The sequence below is a fragment of the Theobroma cacao genome, chromosome 1 (assembly GCF_000208745.1).
Source record: "Theobroma cacao cultivar B97-61/B2 chromosome 1, Criollo_cocoa_genome_V2, whole genome shotgun sequence".
Taxonomy (NCBI): Eukaryota; Viridiplantae; Streptophyta; class Magnoliopsida; order Malvales; family Malvaceae; genus Theobroma; species Theobroma cacao.
Genome location: NC_030850.1, coordinates 21,564,795 through 21,587,026, shown reverse-complemented (window position 1 = coordinate 21,587,026; position 22,232 = coordinate 21,564,795).

Below are 22,232 nucleotides of genomic sequence, written 5' to 3'. Positions count from 1 at the left end.
AAACTTGCAGGCAGAGAGCTCTTAGTCGACTAACTTGGTCAACTAAGTTGGTTCTGTTTCACATTGCAGATTCTGGTAAAGAGCACTTAGTCGACTGACTTGATTGACTAAGTTGGTTTTGTTTCTCAAACTTCTTCAACCTGCCATTCTTCCAATTTGAAACTTGGTCAACCAACATTCTTCTTTGTTTCACCAATAAGCTTCCTCCTTGTTAGACAATTACATCTTGTTACTTTTATCTTTCTTTTTCTTTTGATATACTCTTTGAAAGATTGATTTATTAATTTCATACATTAATTTTCCTACACACTCAAGTAAAGGCATTAGACACAAATGAATGGGAATATTTTGCTATCATCAAAAGCATATAGTGTCAAGCCCGACTTTATAAAATCTTAGCCATGTCATTCATGTGATTGACAGAATGCTTTCATACTTGGAAAGGCCCGAAAAATCGTCAAAAGTCGGTAGTGTACCTAGTGGTGCAACTAAGTTGAATTAAGCCTCGAACTAGACCAAATAAAGATTTTAAGATGAGATTGAGAATTTTAAAACCCCAGAATGACTTAAAATGGTGATTCGGAGTTCGAGGACCAATTTGGAGTCAAATTGGAATTTTCATGACCTAGGGGTAAAATGGTCATTTTGTCACCCGAGGTTAAGATGTGAGTGTTGGATGAAATTTTTGACTAAGATTGATCATTTGGAGTATAATTTGAGTTTGAGAAGTGAAGAATTTTAATTTCGACGTTTTTTCGAGGATAAAGACAAAATAGTCCTTTTGCCACCCCAGGGGCAAAATTATAATTTTACACCATCCAACACTTGTCCAGCACATGAATTTCATCCATTATTATTATGGATAATTGAAAGATTTTATGTGGTGGACAAAGAAAGCTCAATAGTTAAGAATTAAAAAATGGACCAATGGTAAGGTGACAAGTGTCAAGCTTTTATTTCTTTATTATTTTCCTTATAAATTAGCACAAAATCAGCCCATTTCTCTTCATTATGGCTGGCCAAAGCAAGAACAAAGGAAGAAAAGAAAGAACAAAAACCCTAGAGTGAAAATTCGAGAGAAAATTAGTGGATTTCAAGTAATCAAGCAATCAAAGGTAAAATTTCTTTATTTTGACTTGTGATCTACCTTTCCCATACATTCTTCTGCATTTTCCATGGTTGAATCACATGATTTCATGATGAATCCCTTGCTGGCCGAACACTTAGAGGGAGGTTTTGATGCTTGATTTGGTTAGATTTCAATGTATTTTAGTGTTTTTAGATAGTTAGTGATGTGTAGCATGAAAAGCCAACAAGAAAAATTCACTTCCTCCCATTACCCATCATTGGCCGAATTTTCCATGTAGAGTGTGGATGGTGGATTTGATTTTATTTCAAGTGAATTGGTTAGGAAATGATGAATTACGATGAGAAAATTAAGTAGGAAAAATCATAGTGTTGATGCATCTACCATGGTCGAAATTCCCAAGAGAAAATATGAATATGATTTTGCTAAATTTTATGCTATTTGACTTGTGTTTGATGGTTTGGAGAATTGGAAGAAAAATGGAGTTAATTGGAGTTGAATTGGAAATATTGGCCAATTAATTGAGTGATAGATCGAATTAGACCAATATCGTTTTATTTAGGTGCACAATTGAATTTGTGTAGAACACCGTGTTTTGACGATAATCCGAAAAATTTGCATTCCATTTCATGCATCCATATAGTTTTATAACAGTTTAGCACCAATGTGGTAAATTGCTTGATTGTGCATTATGTCTAGGTGGTGAATCCTCCGATAAGGGCAAAGAAATTGTACCCGAAGATCGATAGTCGGAGTACTCTAAAAATTCGACTCCCGAAATAGTGAGTAACCTTATAATCATTTGATTATCTAAAGTGGTCTTTTTATTCGATTTTGAGAATGTTGTGGAAAATGAGTTTAAATGGTTAAGTTTTAGGTTTTATAAACAAAATGTGTTTAAATGAAATGATTTTATAAATTGTCTTGAAATTGAATGATGGCTTTGAAAATAGAGTAATTGGAGACCATTTGATGTATTGTGATTTATGGTTCTATTGATTGGCTTATGGCAATATTGGCATGAATGGCCGAATTGGTATTTGTGTTGAAAATGTATAAAGTGTTGTTTGCCTTGATAGGCTAGATAATGATAAAATTGCCATGTCATGCTGTTGAATTTTTATTGTATGGTGGGTTTAGCTTGCTGTAGTGGGCAGGTTCTGTGGACCAGCCTATTAGAGGGTCATGAAATTCAGTTATATACGTACCTTGATCGGAGAGGCGCGTAGAGTATCTCCTGAGGTATGGTTAGAGTTCATGTTACGCCGAAACACCTCGTGATGATGAACTTCACTAACGCCAAGGAACGACTATGTTTTTCAAACTAAATTTTTTTAATAGCCTCGGCAGACTCGGTTAGATGCCTCAGCCAAGGTATTCCCGAGAATGATTTTGGCAGGAGCCAAGCTTTTAAGATACTCATAAGCCATGTTGATTATTTAAATGAGATGAATATTTATGTTATGAATTACATATTGAGATGGAATATTTTAATCGTCTCCATTTACTCGACTCTAAATATTTTGGATGGTGTTTGTTTACTCACTAGGATTATATAATCTCACCACCCTGCTTTCCACCCATTTCAAGCTCAGAATAGGTTGTAAATAGCTGATTTCGTCAAAAGTTACATTGGCTTTACTTCCTAAAAAATCGTAGGTTCACAGCCTTTGTTTACTTTTGTCATTTGGGGGCCCATGTGTCATTGTAAATTAAATTACATACCTTGACTATCTGTATTACAGTATGTATGAATTTATTTCACTTTTACGTTACAAAAATTTCTTACAGATATCTCTATAAAAATTGTTTTATAAGAAAATGAAATATTTTATTGAATATTTTTATTATATTCAAATAGTCATAATTTCATTTTAAATGAAGGTTTTAGACGTTTAAACTTATTTTTGATTATGAATTATGTGTTTTGTACTCACATACTACATTTTTAGTTGGTTTCAAAATTTTGAGGAAAAAATGACCAAAATGCCCCTGTGAGATAGAAATCATTTTTTTATTGTTTTAAGTTGGATATAGCTTAAAATCTTTTAGAAAATGATATTTGGCAGCGGTTACTCATAGGGGAAATGAGAAACTGATATTAAACCCTTGCGGGGTTCTAATTAGCATTTTGGGTAATGAGTGTCTATCAAGACACTACGACGGTTGTCACTGCCTCGAGGGGAGTACCGGGTCGTGACAATTAAAGTGGTATCAGAGTTTTTGGTTTTAAAGTTGTTTTAAAAATTTACAGTGTCAGTGTGGCCTCGGGTTAAGTTAAGTTAGGTTGAATAGAATGCATGTATCTGTATATAGAGCCTGAGGTTGCCTAAACTTGCTTGTTTCCTCTTATAGATTATCATGCCTCCTCAATGCGAACACCCACCTCTCACTAGATCGGTTAGGAGGGGAAGAGGTCATTCCCAACATCGTTAGCTAGATGCAGTAGAGGGGGAATCGGCTGCACCACCGTTTGGGCATCACATGTTGCTGAGCAGACCGAGCTCCTCGACATCCTCCACATTCTTCACATCCTTCGCCACCTATTGATATTCTTGCCATGTCTCCTGAGGCAGTCCAGGCATTGGCAACCTTCTTTACCACTATTGCTGGCCAGGCTTAGGTGGGTCATGCTCCTCTTATAGTACCACCAGTTGCTCCTTCAGTACCACCACCCCCACCTCCAGTTCCACCGCCAGTTCAAGATGTATCTATTTTTAAGAAGCTGAAAGAGGCAAGATAACTGGGTTGCGTTTCTTTTACGGGTGAGTTGGACGCAACCGTAGCCAAAGATTGGATTAATCAGTTTTCGGAGACACTCTTTGATATGAGGTTGGATGATGACCTGAAATTGATGGTGGCCATGAGATTACTAAAGAAGAGAGCCCGTACATGGTGGAATTTAGTAAAATCCTATTCCACTACTCCTCTGACCTGGTCAAACTTTCTAAGAGAATTTGATGGTTAGTATTTTACTTATTTTCATTAGAAAGAAAAGAAAAGAGAATTTTTGAGTTTGAAACAGGAGAATTTAATTGTAGAGGAGTACGAAACTTGTTTTAACGAGCTGATGTTATATGTGTCGGATCTGGTGAAATCTGAGTAGGATCAGGTTAATTATTTCAAGGAAGGGCTCTATAATGAGATTAGAAAGCAGATGACAGTGACTGGTAGAGAGCCATATAAGGAGGTGGTACATATGACTTTAAGGGCCAAGAAGCTTGCATATGAAAATAGGAAAATGCGAGCTGAGTTTGCAAAAAAGAGAAATACGAGTGTATCTTCCAGTTAGCCACCAAAAAGGGGTAAAGACTCATCTGTTTCAGGGAGTACTACCTTTATTTCAGTGACATCTCCTCGACCTCCATTTTCACAGACACAGCAGAGGCCTCTAAGATTCAACAGATCTGCGATGTCTACTTCTGGGAAGAGTTTTGGAGGATCTGATAGATGCAAGAAGTGTGGAAGAATCACTTTAGGCCGTGTAGGGGACTAGTACGATGTTTTCATTATGGTCAATTGGGCCACATTAGGAGTGATTGCCCACAGCTAGGACAGGCTACTGCAACTGCTCCATCTCCATCAGCTCGTACGGATATGCAGAGGAGAGATCCTTTTAGGTTACCATTGAGGTAGGGAGTAGCTATATATTCTGGTGTAGAGAGTAATACCTCGACATATCCACCTTCAAGATCACAGACTCGTACTTCGATAAGAGTTTTCGCTGTGACCGAAGATGAGGCACAGGTCCAACCTGGAGCAGTGACAGGTACTATGTCCTTATTTGATAAAGTTGTTTATGTTTTGATAGATTTTAGCTCAGATAAGTCTTATGTGAGTATGGCATTTGCATTAATTGCTGATAGAAACCTATCACCATTAGAGGAAAAAATTGTAGTTCACACCCCTTTAGGAGAAAAACTAGTTAGAAACAATTGTTATAGAGATTGTGGAGTAATGGTTGGTGAGGAAGAATTTAGAGGTGACTTGATTCCTCTAAAGATCCAAGATTTTTATTTGATATTGGGTATGGACTGGTTAACTGCACATCGGGCGAATGTGGATTGTTTCAGGAAAGAAGTTATTCTTCGAAATTCGAAGGGAGTAGAGATTATTTTTGCAGGGGAACGTCTAGTATTACCGTCCTGTGTAATCTAGGCCATCAAAGCTTTGAAACTGGTGCAAAAAGGGTATCCGACATATTTAGCACACGTGATCGATACTTCAAAAGAAGAAGCTAAATTAGAAAATGTCCCAATAGTAAGTGAGTTTCCTGATATATTTCTTGACGAATTATCGAGACTACCTCCTGAGCGAGAGCTTGAGTTCCTTATTGATTTACTTCCAGGTACTGTACGTATTTTTATCCCTCCATATCGAATGGCTTTGACAGAGTTGAAGGAACTAAAAGTCCAGCTGCAAGATTTGGTGGATAAGGATTTTATTCGCCTTAGCACTTCTCCTTGGGGAGCACCAGTCCTATTTGTAAAGAAAAAGGATGGCACTCTTCGATTGTGTATCGATTACCGTTAGTTGAACCGAGTGACCATCAAGAATAAATACCCTCTACCATGTATCGATGATCTTTTTGATTAGTTACGAGGTGTTATGGTGTTTTCTAAGATTGATTAAGGTCTGGGTATTATCAGTTGAAGATTAAAGAACAGGGTGTACCCAAGACTGCTTTTAGAACGTGTTATGGGCATTATGAGTTTCTGGTGATGCCGTTTGGTTTGACTATTGCCTTGACAGCTTTTATGGATCTTATGAACAGAGTGTTCCATCCATACTTGGATAAGTTCGTGATAGTATTCATAGCTGACATCCTGGTTTATTCAAAGAATGATGATGAACATGCTGCCCATTTGTGTATTGTGTTGCAAACCTTGCATGAAAAATAACTTTATGCCAAGTTCTCTAAATGTGAGTTCTGGTTAAAGGAAGTGGTTTTCTTGGGACATGTGGTGTCCGGAGTTGAAATTTATGTCGATCCCAAGAAGATTGAGGGAATCTTACAATGGGAGCAACCGAGAATGGTAACTGAGATTCGCAGTTTCCTTGGCTTAGCCGGTTATTATCGGAGATTTGTTCAGAGATTTTCATTGATAGCTACTCCTTTGACTCGTCTGACTCATAAAGGAGTTAAGTTTGAGTGGGATGATGTTTGTGAGAGTTGATTTCAGGAGCTAAAGAACTGGTTAACCTCCGCTCCCGTTCTGACACTTTCGGTTGGTGGGAAAGAATTTGTGATATGCAGTGATGCCTTTAAGTTGGGATTATGGTGTGTATTAATGCATGATGAGAAAGTAATAGCTTATGCTTCCCGGCAGTTGAAGAAGCATGAGACGAATTACCCTACTCATGACTTGGAGTTAGCAGCAGTAGTCTTCGCATTGAAGATTTTGAGGCATTATTTATATGGTGAGCGTTATCGGATTTTTACTGATCATAAAAGTTTGAAATATTTTCTCACCCAAAAAGAACTTAATTTGAGACAAAGACGGTGGCTAGAGTTGATTAAGGATTACGACTTAGTGATTGATTATCACCTTGAAAAGGCAAATGTTGTAGCGGATGCCTTAAGTCGTAAATCCTCATCGTCGTTAGCAACGCTTCGGAGTTCTTATTTTCTGATGTTACTTGAGATGAAGTCTCTAGGGATTCAGTTGAATAATGGTGAGGATGGAACCCTACTTGCTAGTTTCGTTGTGAGACTTTTATTGTTGAATCGAATCAGAGAATTACAGAAATCTGATGATGAGTTGAAACAAAAAGTTCAAAAGCTGCAAGATGGAGAAACTAGTGAGTTTAGACTCAGTGATGATGGTATTTTGATGCTTAGAGACCGAATTTATATTTCTAAAGATGACCAGTTGAGACGAGCTATTTTAGAGGAAGCTCATTCTTCTACCTACGCTTTACATCCCGAAAGCACCAAGATGTATCAGACTATTAAAGAAAGTTATTGGTGGCCGGGTATGAAACGAGACATAACAGAGTTTGTAGCCAAATGTCTCACATGCCAACAGATCAAGGATGAGCATAAAAAACTATCAGGTACTCTTCAGCCTTTACCGATTCTTGAATGGAAGTGGGAACACGTGACTATGGACTTTGTATTAGGTTTGCTGCGGACACAGAGTGGGAAGGATGCTATTTGGGTGATTGTGGTTAGATTGACTAAGTCCGCCTGTCACGAACCGGTATTACCCTCGAGCCCGTGACAACTGTCACGACGTCCCGATAGACATTCATTGCCTGAAATGCTAACCGGAACCTCACAAGACTTTAATATCAGTTTTCGCACCTCCCCTGTGAGCAACAGTTGTTAAGTATCATGTTTTGAGAGATTATAAACTATTTCCAAATCAAAACAATAGAAAAAGAATTTTTTCCTCATAGGGGCATTTTGGTCATTTTTCCTTGAAAATCTCGAAACCAACTAGAAATGTAGTATGTGAGTGGACAACACATATTTCATAATAAAAAATAAGTTTAGATATCTAAAACATTCATTTAAAGTAAAACTATAACTATTTGAATATAATAAAAATATTCAATAAAATATTCTATTTTCTTATAAAACAATATTTATAGAGTTACCGGTAAATAATTTTTGTAGCGTAAAAGTTAAATAAATTCATACATACTGTAATACAGATAACCAAGGCATAAGATTTAATTTACAGAGACATGTAGGCCCACGAACGACCAAAAGTATGAAAAGCGTTAAACCTACAGTTTTTGAGGATGCAAGTCCAACTGTAGCCTTCAACGAAATGAGCTATTTACCGACTATCTTGAGCCTGAAATGGGTGGAAAGGAGGTTGGTGAGATTATATAATCCCAGTGAGTAAACAAATACCATCTAAAATATCTAAAGTTGAGTAAATGGAGACAGATAAAATAGATTAGCATAAAAATGATTCACAGCATTTCGAACTCATTTTAATAAGATAAAATAGATTCATTTCATCCAAATAAACAACAAGGCTTATGATTTCCTGAAAAGTTTGGCTCGTGCCAAAATCATTCTCATGCTCAGTTATCAGGGATACCTTAGCTTGGGGCTATCCTAACCGAGTCCGCCAAGGTTGTTAAAAAAATCATGTACGCATAAATCATGTTTTTATTTTGAAAACATAGCTATTCCTTGATGTTGGCTGAGTTCACCCTCACGTGGTGGTTTGGCGTGAAGTGAACTCCAAAGTTGTACCTCAGGAGTTACCCTACGCGCCTCCCCAATCAAGGTAAGAATATAACAGGATTCCGTGACCCTCAAAAAGGCTGGTCCACAGAACCCGCCCACTGCAGCAAGCTAAACCCACCATACAGTAAAATTTGCGATAGCATGACATGGCAATTATTTTATTTTGCAGCCTCTCAAGGCAAATCAACAGTTCATACAATTTCAGCACATTTACTAATTCAACCATTCATGCCAATATTATCATAAGCCATTCAATTAAAACCATAATTTATAACACAGCAATTAGTCTCAAATTACTCCATTTTCAAAACCATCATTCAATTTCAAGACAATTTATAAAATCATTTCATTTAAACACATTTTGCTTATAAACATAAAGATTTACCATTTAAACCATTTTCCATAAAATCACAAAAACGAATTAAAATTCACTCAGATAATCAAGATGATGATAAGGTTACTCACTGTAATGGGAATCGAATTCCGAGTACTCCGATTCTTGATCCTCGTGTACTATCTCTTTACTTTTGCCAGAATGCTCACCACATAGACATAATGCACAATAAGCCATTTAGTACATTTGTGCTAAATTGTTATAAAACCAATTCAGGCTTTATACTAATGCATGAAATGGAATGCAAATTGTTCGAATTATCGTCTAAACATGGTGTTCTACACAAATTCAATTGTGTACCTAAATAAAATGGTATTGGCCTAATTCGATCTATCACCCGATTAAGTGGCCAATACGTCCAATTCAACTCCAAATAATTCCATTTTTCTCCCAACACTACAAATCATCAAACACAAATTAAATAACTTGAAATATGGCAAAATCATCCTCACATTTTCTTTTGGAAAATTCGGCCATGGAGGGTTCACTAACAATATAATTTTTCATGCTTGATTCTCACACCATAAATCACTAATTCCTAACCAAATCACTTGAAATAAAATGAAAATCATCATCAATATTCCACATGGAGAATTCGGCCAATGAGGGTTATGGAAGAACATGAATTTTTCTTACTTGATTTTCATGCTACACATCACTAATCAACTAAAAATGCTAGAATATCTTAAAATCTAACCAAAACAACCATCGAAATCTCTCTTTAAGTGTTCGACCAGCAAGAGACCCATCATGAAATCATGTGATTCAACCATGGAAAGTGCAAAAGAATGTATGGGAAAGGTAGATCACAAGTCAAAATCAAGAAATTTTACCTTTGATTGCTTGATTACTTGAAATCCACCAATTTTCTCTTGAATTTTCACTCTAGGGTTTTTGTTCTTTCTTTTCTTCCTTTTTTCTTGCTTTGGCCGGCCATAAGAATGAATGTGGAAGAGTTCAAATTGGCTTGATAAAGGAAAATATTAAATGGACAAAAATTTACCATGTGTCAGCATTCCATTGGTCCATGTGTCATATTTACCCATTAAGTAATTTCTCTCCACCAATTAAATTTCCTCAATTATCCATGATAATATTGGGTAAAATCCATCTGGTGGACAAGTTTTGGGTGGTGTAAAATTATAATTTTGCCCTTGGGCGATAAAATGACTATTTTACCCTTATCCTCGAAAAAATGTCGAAATTAAAATTCTTCACTTCTCAAACTCAAATTACACTCCAAATGATCAATCTTAGTAAAAAATTTCATCCATCACTCACATCTTAACCTCGAGTGGCAAAATGACCATTTTGCCCCTAGATCATGAAAATTTCAATTTGACTCCAAATCGGTCCTCGAACTCCGAATCACCATTTTAAGTCATTTTAGGGTTTTAAAATTCTGAATTTCATCTTAAAATCTCTATTTGGAGTAGTTCGAGGCTTAATTCAACTTAATTGTACCATTTGGTACATTACCGTCTTTTAACGATTTTCAAGGTACCCAAGTAAGCAAACATGCATTCTTATTTAGGAATGGCATAATAAACATATTGTAGAGCTGGGCTTAACAGCACTACCCCCCTTAGAATAAAATTTTGACCTCAAAATTTCATTTACTGAACTTAGAGAAAATGTAAGGGTATTGTTTTCTCATCTAATGCTCGACTTCTTATGTCTTCCCTTTTATAGGGAATTTCGATTTGTTCACCTCATTTACCTCCAATTTAACTCGAGTACTTCACTTATGTCTATTATTATCCTTTAAAATCAGATCAACAGTAACTTTCACAATTATGATATCTTATATCGAGACACCAAGCATGCTTCTATTACTATCATTAAACTTAAACCATAACTCCATCTCAATCATACCAATTTCGATCGCATTTTATACTTATTTAGGTATACCAATCACTATCTTATTACTTCATTCCATATCAAATTTCTCTACTTTCATTCATTCATCCTATCCTCATACACTATTGTGTACTTTACGACATCATTAACATGCCATACTCATTCCTGTACATATCCTCAGCGTTAGGGAAGATTAATGGCTTCAATTATTTCCACATACTTCATGTTTACCTTGCATTTAGGAAATTTCAATCTTCTTAATCCTATTAATCCATCTCATATGGCTTAACCGTACTATAGATTACATTCCCTTAACTATTTCCCCAAAATTCCTTAAGTCATCATAAATTGACTTCTGATAAGATTCTTGATCATTACATTATCTATACAACTCATCAAATATATTGAGTTCAAATCTTGAACCACTAAAACCATTCTTCATTTTAGTTGGGTACATCACTAACTCCACACATACGTATATACGCACATTCAAATGTCCATATTCCTCATTATGTATACGGGTCTCTATTTTCAAATGCCTTCAGACTAATTTCTCTTTGTTCATTCCCATCCATAACCAAGATTCAATAGAATAATCTTCATAATTCATACAAATTCTCATTATGCCTGTGCATAGTTTCACATCTTATACTCTCTTCTTATCATTTCCAATTATATGCTTAAGTTTCCTTATACTATATATCATTGCATCACAATGTCATCTCCATTGAATTATAATCTATTATGCGTGTATGCTTTATAATCCCATTGATGCCTCAAAGATTTATCTTAACTTGATCATTGCATCTTATGCAATACTACAATTCCTAAGAGTCATCCTTTTTCGTCGATTATCCTTCATGCCTCTACATTACCTTGTATCCTTCTTGCATTCTGATATTGATTTGTCACTTAAAACTCAGACTCATTTGAATCATGTATGCCTCAAGCATTTTTGAATTCCAGTTTCCATAATATATTAGGAAAGTTTCATTATCCAACTTCATTATCAAGGTCAACTTCTATCATCCTTTGTTCCACTCTTTCAAACGAATATAACATCATTCTTCCTTAACCAATTTACAAATTGTACTTGAAATTACAAGACTTGAAACTAGATTCTCCTTAAGTACTTTTCAATATTAATACTAATATCACTCTCAGCTTACAGCTTCTTTTTTTTTATGATCACATAACTTATTGCTTGCTTTCACGAGATCCATGGCAGAACTTCTCTTGAGTATTTCCTTGGGGATATCTATCTTAAACTTATGTCTCACAACAGGTGATCACTTAACTCGTGACTTAGTCGTTTGGCTCCTTAGCAAGTTTCAAAATCACACATCTTATACTCATCTCGTATAATTTATAATTCTTTCTCAAAGGTGTTTAAACATTCTTGAAACACTTAATCACTTATTTGCTCTTTCATACTCCAAGTATATCATTTGCATAAAGGCATGCCCAACTACTCATGCTTCAATTTATCTCCAAGGGTTTCTAGCATACCACCTAGTTTACTTGTGTTGTCACTAATCTTTTCCTTTCAACAAAGTCAAGACAAGATTTGTAAATTCTCATAACAATATTCTATATAAACTCATTTGCTATATCATCCTTGAAATCTTTATTCACACTTTCATCACTTGGTATTGACATCTCTTATCAATATCTCATACATTCATCTAACTTTTCACTCGCTTTCTTTTTAGTCTTTAACAAGGCTTAATCTCTTGTCTTTTTTATTTCTTAAGGTTTGACTTCAGTCAACATATTATTCATCTTAACACTTTACATGTTAATTTATTTTTTATGTAGCCATCTCAAAAACTCTCTAACTTGTCTTTCTCTTACATACCAATATATAAGGCAATAAAGAAACTTTGTAATTTCACTCATCATCTTTATCTTAATACCTCCCCAATGCACTTAAGACTCCAAACAACAAAGCTTAGCATCAAAACTAATGACCATTCTTCAACTCGAGAGTTTCATCATCATTCATGAAATCCTACCTTAAAACATCTTTTCCATATGGTGTAATGAATTTAGGATACATATACCACCCCACACATAATTTGTTCACTGTCCACAGCATTCCTCAAATTTATTGTTGTCCATATCTAATTATCTTCCTTGTCTTGTACTCCAATAATTTATTGACTTTCGATATAATTAACTACGAAAACAGTTTGTCTTTCTCCACACTTTACACTCGCAATCCTTATTAATCAAGAATTTATCTTTGTCAAGTTCCTTCATTTATCTCTAATAGACCATATTTGTATTAGATTATCTTCCTATAATGTTATGGCATCATTTTATACTTCATCCACTCTCAAGTTTACAATCTTTGACTTTATCACATTAATTGCTCGAAATGTCATTTAGAGCCTCATTGATTTCTTCCACATCCTTTTGAATTGTAACTACAATTAAGATTCCAAATTTCACATCTCCATGATTGATTGTTAGTCTTACCACACTGTCTCCCAATATCCTGTGCAATTACAACACACTGAACCCGCTTATTATAACATAGTCCCCTAGTTCAATGTGTTTGCTTGGAAATCATCTTCTCTGATACATTTTGTCCCATAAACCAGAATGTTATTTATTTAACTTTGCATTCGGAATCATATCAAAAAACTCACATACTACGACAACTAATAATTTTTAGCAAACATCATCAATTCAAATGGTCTTTTATACCTCGTCAAAATCTAGGGTTATCACCCCAAAAGTTCATCACGTTAATCGGTATCCATTTCTTTGTACTGCAAAATATATTCATTGTTAATTAGGGTAATTGCTTGAATCATTAATGACTTTCCACATTAGTATTCAATAATTATCTAAGATGATCAACCTTGCCACTAAGATAAATATCTTTCCTTAATAGTCATAATGCTAATCCACTTCTGTCCTACCAAAAGATTCCCATATACCTCTAGTCACTTAAACAACTACTTTATAATACATTCTAGTCATACACTTTTAAAGCCAAACTATTAACTTCTTTGTACAAATAACTACTACATCTTCCCTTAAATGACACTTTCCTAGACTTATGGTGATACGAACTTCAACAAAGGTATTAAGTATCCTTAGGATCCTCTTCCAGGTCCTCTTCCTCTTGAGAGTTTCTCCTTTGTTCCTTAATCCAAGCTTGTTGTATTCTCTTGTATTCTTCAGTACTCACAGGTGCAGCACCTATTCCACATCCAGGAGGAAAATGTCATACAACCGTCACCTTCCTAAGGGGATAATTTACAACAGTTACTTTCTCCTTATTCTTTTCTTGTTGTTCCCTTACATTGCTCCGACAGCCTAGAGGAAAGTGTCAAACAACGAATACAGATACCTTCCTAGGATGATAATCCCCTTTGGCTATCATTATTTTCCCCCTTTCTTCAACGTATTCCTTAGACTCTTTCAAAAGGGAATTTCTCATGCTTACATTAATGTCATTACTATCAGCACTTTCAATGGTCTTAAAAGGGTCGAAGCTTTCTTTTTTGCGAACCTTCATCTCCAAATCTGGTGGACTCCAATTAATAGGAATCCTAGGCAAGGCACTTTCTAGACTACTTGGTTCGGGTTGCCATCGGCTCATAGCAGTAGAATTTAGCGATCCCTCGTTAATACTATGAGAGGCATCGGGACTACCGTCTCTCCTAGACATGGTGTGTGCAACCAGCACACCTCAAAACATATACACAATCAAACAGTAATTTCTTAATTATTTACGCATCACAAGAACGGGTAGGTTTCTATATGCAAATGCATGCATTCGACTTAACCTAACCTAACTTAACTTGGGGCCACACTAATACTGTAAATTTTTTTAAATTAACTTTAAAACCAAAAACTCTGTGCTTTGATCTTTAAAACCAAAGGCTCTGATACCAATGTAATTGTCACGACCCGGTACACACCTCGAGCCAATGACAACTGTTGCGACTTCCAGATAGACATTCATTGCCCGAAATGCCAACCGGAACCTCGCAAGGCTTTAATATAAGTTTTCACACCTCTCTTGTGAGCAACAGATGTTAAGTATCATGTTTTGAGAGATTATAAACTATTTCCAAATCAAAACAATAGAAAAGAATTTTTTTCTCACAGGGGCATTTTGGTCATTTTTCCTCAAAAATCTCGAAACCAACTAAAAATGTACTATGCAAGTGGAAAACACATATTTCATAGTAAAAAATAAGTTTAGATGTCTAAAACATTCATTTAAAGTGAAACTATAACTATTTGAATATAATAAAAATATTCAATAAAATATTCTATTTTCTTATAAAACAATATTTATAGAGTTACCGGTAAATAATTTTCATAGCGTAAAAGCTAAATAAATTCGTACATATTGTAATATAGATAACCAAAGCATAAGATTTAATTTACAGTGACATGTGGGCCCACGAATGACCAAAAGTATGAAAAGTGGTAAACCTACAGTTTTTGAGGATGCAAGTCCAACTGTAGCCCTCAACGAAATGAGCTATTTACCGACTATCCTAAGCCTGAAATGGATGGAAAGGAGGTTGGTGAGATTATATAATCCCAGTGAGTAAACAAATACCATCTAAAATATCTAAAGTTCAGTAAATGGAGACAGATAAAATAGATTAGCATAAAAATGATTCACAACATTTTGAACTCATTTTAATAAGATAAAATAGATTCATTTCATCCAAAAAAACAACGAGGCTTATGATTTCTTGAAAAGTTTGGCTCGTGCCAAAATCATTCTCATACTCAGTTATCAGGGATACCTTAGCCTGGGGCTATCCCAACCGAGTTCGCCAAGGTTGTTAAAAAAATCATGCACGCATAAATCATGTTTTTATTTTGAAAACATAGCCGTTCCTTGGCGTTGGCTGAGTTCACCCTCACGTGGTGGTTTGGCGTGAAGTGAACTTTAAAGTTGTACCTCGGGAGTTACCCAACGCGCCTCCCCAATCGAGGTAAGAATATAACAGGATTCTGTGCCCTTCAAAAAGGCTAGTCCACAGAACCCGCCCACTACAGCAAGCTAAACCCACCATACAATAAAATTTGCGATAGCATGACATGGCAATTAGTTTATTTTACAGCCTCTCAAGGCAAATCAACAGTTCATACAATTTCAGCACATTTACCAATTCAACCATTCATGCCAATATTATCATAAGCCATTCAATTAAAATCATAATTTATAACACAACAATTAGTCTCAAATTACTCAATTTTCAAAACCATCATTCAATTTCAAGACAATTTATAAAATCATTTCATTTAAACACATTTTGCTTACAAAACATAAAGATTTACCATTTAAACTCATTTTCCATAAAATCACAAAAACGAATGAAAATTCACTTCAGATAATCAAGATGATGATAAGGTTACTCACTGTAATGGGAATCGAATTTCGAGTACTTCGATTCTTGATCCTCGAGTACTATCTTTTTACTTTTGCTAGAATGCTCACCACCTAGACATAATGCACAATAAGCCATTTAGTACATTTGTGCTAAATTGTTATAAAACCAATTCAGGCTTTATACTAATGCATGAAATGGAATGCAAATTGTTCGAATTATCATCTAAACACGGTGTTCTACACAAATTCAATTGTGTACCTAAATAAAATGGTATTGGCCTAATTTGATCTATCACTTGATTAATTGGCCAATACATCCAATTCAACTCCAAATCATCAAACACAAATTAAATAACTTGCAAAATCATCCTCACATTTTCTCTTGGAAAATTCGGCCATGGAGGGTTCACCAACAATATAATTTTTCAAGCTTGATTCTCACACCATAAATCACTAATTCCTAACCAAATCACTTGAAATAAAATCAAAATCATCATCAATATTCCACATGGAGAATTCGGCCAATGAGGGTTATGGAAGAACATGAATATTTCTTACTTGATTTCCAAGCTACACATCACCAATCAACTAAAAACACTAGAATATCTTAAAATCTAACCAAAACAACCATCAAAATCTCTCTCTAAGTGTTCAACCAACAAGTGACCCATCATGAAATCATGTGATTCAACCATGGAAAATGCAAAAGAATGTATGGGAAAGGTAGATCACAAGTCAAAATCAAGAAATTTTACCTTTGATTGCTTGATTACTTGAAATCCACCAATTCTCTCTTGAATTTTCACTCTAGGGTTTTTGTTCTTTCTTTTCTTCCTTTGTTCTTGCTTTGGCCGGCCATAAGAATGAATGTGGAAGAGTTCAAATTTGCTTTATAAAGGAAAATATTAAATGGACAAAAATTTGCCATGTGTCACCATTCCATTGGTCCATGTGTCATACTTACCCATTAAGCAATTTCTCTCCACCGCTTAAATTTTCTCAGTTATCCATGATAATATTGGGTAAAATCCATGTGCTAGACAAGTGTTTGGTGGTGTAAAATTACAATTTTGCCCTTGGGTGACAAAATGACTATTTTGCCCTTATCTTCGAAAAAACGTCGAAATTAAAATTCTTCACTTCTCAAACTCAAATTATACTCCAAATGATCAATCTTAGTAAAACATTTCATCCAACACTCACATCTTAACCTCAGGTGTCAAAATGACCATTTTGCCCCTAGGTCATGAAAATTCTAATTTGACTCCAAATCGGTCCTCGAACTCCGAATTACCATTTTAAGTCATTTTGGTGTTTTAAAATTCTCAATTTTATCTTAAAATCTCTATTTGGACTAGTTTGAGGCTTAATTCAACTTAATTGTACCATTTGGTACATTACCGTCTTTTAACGATTTTTGAGGTACCCAAGTAAGCAAACATGCATTCTTATATAGGAATGGCATAACAAACATATTGTAGAGCTAGGCTTGACACCGCCCATTTCTTGGGTATCCATAGCACGTATTCTATTGAGAAACTGGAAAAACTTTATATAGATGAGATTGTGAGATTACATGGAGTTTCAGTTTCTATTGTGTCAGATCGAGACCCTCGGTTTACTTCTCGATTTTGACTAAAATTTCAGGAAGCTCTCGGAACTAAATTGAGATTTAGTATTGCCTTTCATCTGCAGACAGATGGTCAATCTGAAAAGACTATTTAAACCTTGAAGGATATGTTACGAGCTTGTGTCATTGACTTTATTGGGAGTTGCGACAAACACTTGCCATTGGTGGAGTTTGTGTATAATAACAGTTTTCTATCTAGTGTTGGGATGGCACCATACGAAGCTCTATATGGAAGGAAGTGCCGAACTCTGCTCTGTTGGAATGAAGTGGGTGAGAGAAAATTGTTTAATGTTGAATTGATTGATTTGACAAATGACAAGATCAAGGTTATCCAAAAGCGATTAAATACATCTCAAGATAGGCAGAATAGTTACTCTGATAGACGGAGGAAAAATTTAAAATTTGAAGTGGATGATAAAGTTTTTCTTAAGGTTTCTCCTCGAAAAGGTAATAATTTGAAAATTTTGAAGTATTAAATCTTATTTGATTATACTATTATGATAAATTGTGCTATTTTATTGGGTAATGAATGTGTGATTCGATTCGCGAAATGGGGAAAGCTTAACCCGAGATACATTAGACCCTTTCGTATTATTGAAAAGATCGGGCCAGTGGTTTATAGAGGTGAATTACCCTCGAATTTAGATCAGATTCATAATGTTTTCCACGTCTCGATGTTGAAGAAGTATGTACCTGATCCCTCCCATATTCTAGAGACACCACCGATTGAGTTGCATGAAGATTTGAAGTTCGAGGTACAGCCTGTACGTATTCTAGATCGAAAGGATCGAGTGCTAAGGAACAAAAGCATTCCAATGGTGAAAGTATTATGGAAGAATGCTCGAATGGAGGAGATGACGTGGGAAGTCAAGCACCAGATGAGAAACCAATATCCACATCTTTTCTTCGAATCCGGTAAGTGAAATTTTGAGGTCAAAATTTTATTTTAAGGGGGGTAGTGTTGTCAAGCCCGACTTTATAAAATATTAGCCATGTCATTCATGTGATTGACAGAATGCTTGCATACTTGAAAAGCCCCGAAAAATCGTAAAAAATCGGTAGTGTACCTAGTGGTGCAACTAAGTTGAATTAAGCCTCAAACTAGACCAAATAAAGATTTTAAGATAAAATTGAGAATTTTAAAACCCCAAAATGACTTAAAATGATGATTCGGAGTTCGAGGACCGATTTGAAGTCAAATTGGAATTTTCATGACCCGGGGATAAAATGGTCATTTTGCCACCTGAGGTTAAGATTTGAGTGTTGGATGAAATTTTTGAATAAGATTGATCATTTGGAGTATAATTTGAGTTTGAGAAGTGAAGAATTTTAATATAGGCGTTTTTTCAAGGATAAGGGCAAAATAGTCATTTTGCCACCTCAAGGGCAAAATTATAATTTTACACCACCCAACACTTGTCCAGCACATGAATTTCATCGATTATTATTATGGATAATTGAAGGATTTTATGTGGTGGAGAAAGAAAGCTTAATAGTTAAGAATTTAAAAATGGACCAATGGTAAGGTGACAAGTGTGAAGCTTTTATTTCTTTATTATTTTCCTTATAAATTAGCACAAACTCAGCCCATTTCTCTTCATTATGGCCGGCCAAAGCAAGAACAAAGGAAGAAAAGAAAGAACAAAAACCCTAGGGTGAAAATTCAAGAGAAAATTGGTGGATTTCAAGTAATCAAGCAATCAAAGGTAAAATTTCTTTATTTTGACTTGTGATCTACCTTTCCCATACATTCTTTTGCATTTTCCATGGTTGAATCACATGATTTCATGATGAATCCCTTGCTGGCCGAACACTTAGAGGGAGGTTTTGATGCTTGATTTGGTTAGATTTCAATGTATTTTAGTGTTTTTAGATAGTTAGTGATGTGTAGCATGAAAAGCCAACAAGAAAAATTCACTTCCTCCCATTACCCATCATTGGCCAAATTTTCCATGTAGAGTGTGGATGGTGGATTTGATTTTATTTCAAGTGAATTGGTTAGGAAATGATGAATTATGGTGAGAAAATCAAGTAGGAAAAATCATAGTGTTGATGCACCCACCATGGCCGAAATTCCCAAGAGAAAATGTGAAGATGATTTTGCTAAATTTTATGCTATTTGACTTGTGTTTGATGGTTTGGAGAATTTGAAGAAAAATGGAGTTAATTGGAGTTGAATTGGGCATATTGGCCAATTAATCGAGTGATAGATTGAATTATACCAATACCGTTTTATTTAGGTACACAATTGAATTTGTGTAGAACACTGTGTTTAGACGATAATCCGAACAATTTGCATTCCATTTCATGCATCCATATAGTTTTATAACAGTTTTAGCACCAATGTGGTAAATTGCTTGATTGTGCATTATGTCTAGGTGGTGAATCCTCCGATAAGGGAAAAAAAATTGTACCCAAGGATCGATAGTCGAAGTACTCTAAAACTTCGACTCCTGAAATAGTGAGTAACCTTATCATCATTTTAATTATCTAAAGTGGTCTCTTTATTCGATTTTGTGAATGTTGTAGAAAATGAGTTTAGATGGTTAATTTTTAGGTTTTATAAACAAAATGTGTTTAAATGAAATGATTTTATAAATTGTCTTGAAATTGAATGATGGCTTTGAAAATAGAGTAATTGGAGACAATTTGATGTATTGTGAATTTATGGTTCTAATTGATTGGCTTATGGCAATATTGGCATGAATGGCTAAATTAGTATTTGTGTTGAAAATGTATAAACTGTTGTTTGCCTTGATAAGCTGGATAATGATAAAATTGCCATGTCATGCTATTGAATTTTTATTGTATGGTGGGTTTAGCTTGCTGCAATGGGCAGGTTTTGTGGACCAGCCTATTAGAGGGGCAAGAAATCCGATTATATACGTACCTCAGTCGGAGAGGCACATAGAGTATCTCTTGAGGTATGGTTAGAGTTCACGTCTTGCCGAACCACCTCGTGATGATGAACTCCACTAACGCCAAGGAACGACTGTGTTTTTCAAACTAAAAATATGTTTACGTGTATATGAAAATTTTTTAACAACCTTGGCTGACTCGGTTAGATGCCTCGGCCTAGGTATTCCAAAGAATGATTTTGGCAGGAGCCAAGCTTTTAAGATACTCATAAGTCATGTTGAATATTTAAATGAAATAAATATTTATGTTATGAATTACATATTGAGATGGAATATTTTAATCGTCTCCATTTACTCGACTTTAGATATTTTGGATGGTGTTTGTTTACTCATTGGAATTATATAATCTCACCACCCTCCTTTTCACCCATTTCAAGCTCAGAATAGGCTGTAGATAGCTGATTTCGTCGAAGGTTACAGTTGGCTTTACTTCCTCAAAAATCGTAGGTTCACAGCCTTCGTTCACTTTTGTCATTTGGGGGTCCACGTGTCATTGTAAACTAAATTACATACCTTGACTATCTGTATTATAGCATGTATGAACTTATTTCGCTTTTACGGTACAAAAATTTCTTACAGATAACTCTATAAAAATTATTTTATAAGAAAATGAAATATTTTATTAAATATTTTTATTATATTCAAATAGTCATAATTTCATTTTAAATGAAGGTTTTAGACGTTTAAACTTATTTTTGATTATGAATTATGTGTTTTGTACTCCCATACTACATTTTTAGCTGGTTTCGAAATTTTCAAGAAAAAATGACCAAAATACCCTTGTGAGACAGAAATCATTTTTTTATTATTTTAAGTTGGAAATAGCTTAAAATCTTTTAGAACATGATATTTGGCAATGGTTACTCACAGGGGAAATGAGAAACTGATATTAAAGTCTTGCGGGGTTCCGGTTGGCATTTCGGGTAATGAGTGTCTATCAAGACACCGCGGCTGTTGTCACGGCCTCGAGGGGAGTACCGGGTCATGACAATTAAAGTGGTATCGGAGCTTTTGGTTTTAAAGTTGTTTTAAAAATTTACAGTGTCAGTGGGGCCCCAGGTTAAGTTAGGTTAAGTTGAATAGAATGCATGTATCTTCATATAGAGCCTGAGGTTGCCTAAACTTGCTTGTTTCCTCTTATAAATTATCATGCCTCATCGACGCGAACACCCACCTCTCACTAGATCGGCTGGGAGGGGAAGAAGTCATTCCCAACGTCGTCAGCTAGATGCAGTAGAGGGGGAATTGACTACATCCACCTTTCGGGCAGCACCTGTTGCTGAGCATGTCGAGACTCCTCCTCATCCTCCACATTCTTCACATCCTTTGCCACCTACTGATATTCCTGCCATGTCTCCTGAGGTAGTCTAGGCATTGACAGTCTTTTTTACCACTATTGCTAGCCAAGCTCAAGCTGGTCAGGCTTCTCCTATAGTAACACTAGTTGATCCTTCAATACCACCACCCCCACCTCCAGTTCCACCGTTAGTAAAAGATGTATCTATTTCTAAGAAACTAAAAGATGCTAGACAACTGGGTTGCGTTTCTTTTACGGGTGAGTTGGACGCAACTGTAGCCAAAGATTGGATTAATCAAGTTTCGGAGATACTATTTGATATGAGGTTGGATGGTGACCTGAAATTGATGGTGGCCACGAGATTACTAAAGAAGAGAGCCCGTACATGGTGAAATTCAGTAAAATCCCATTTCACTACTCTTCCTATCTGGTCAGACTTTTTAAGAGAATTTGATGGTTAGT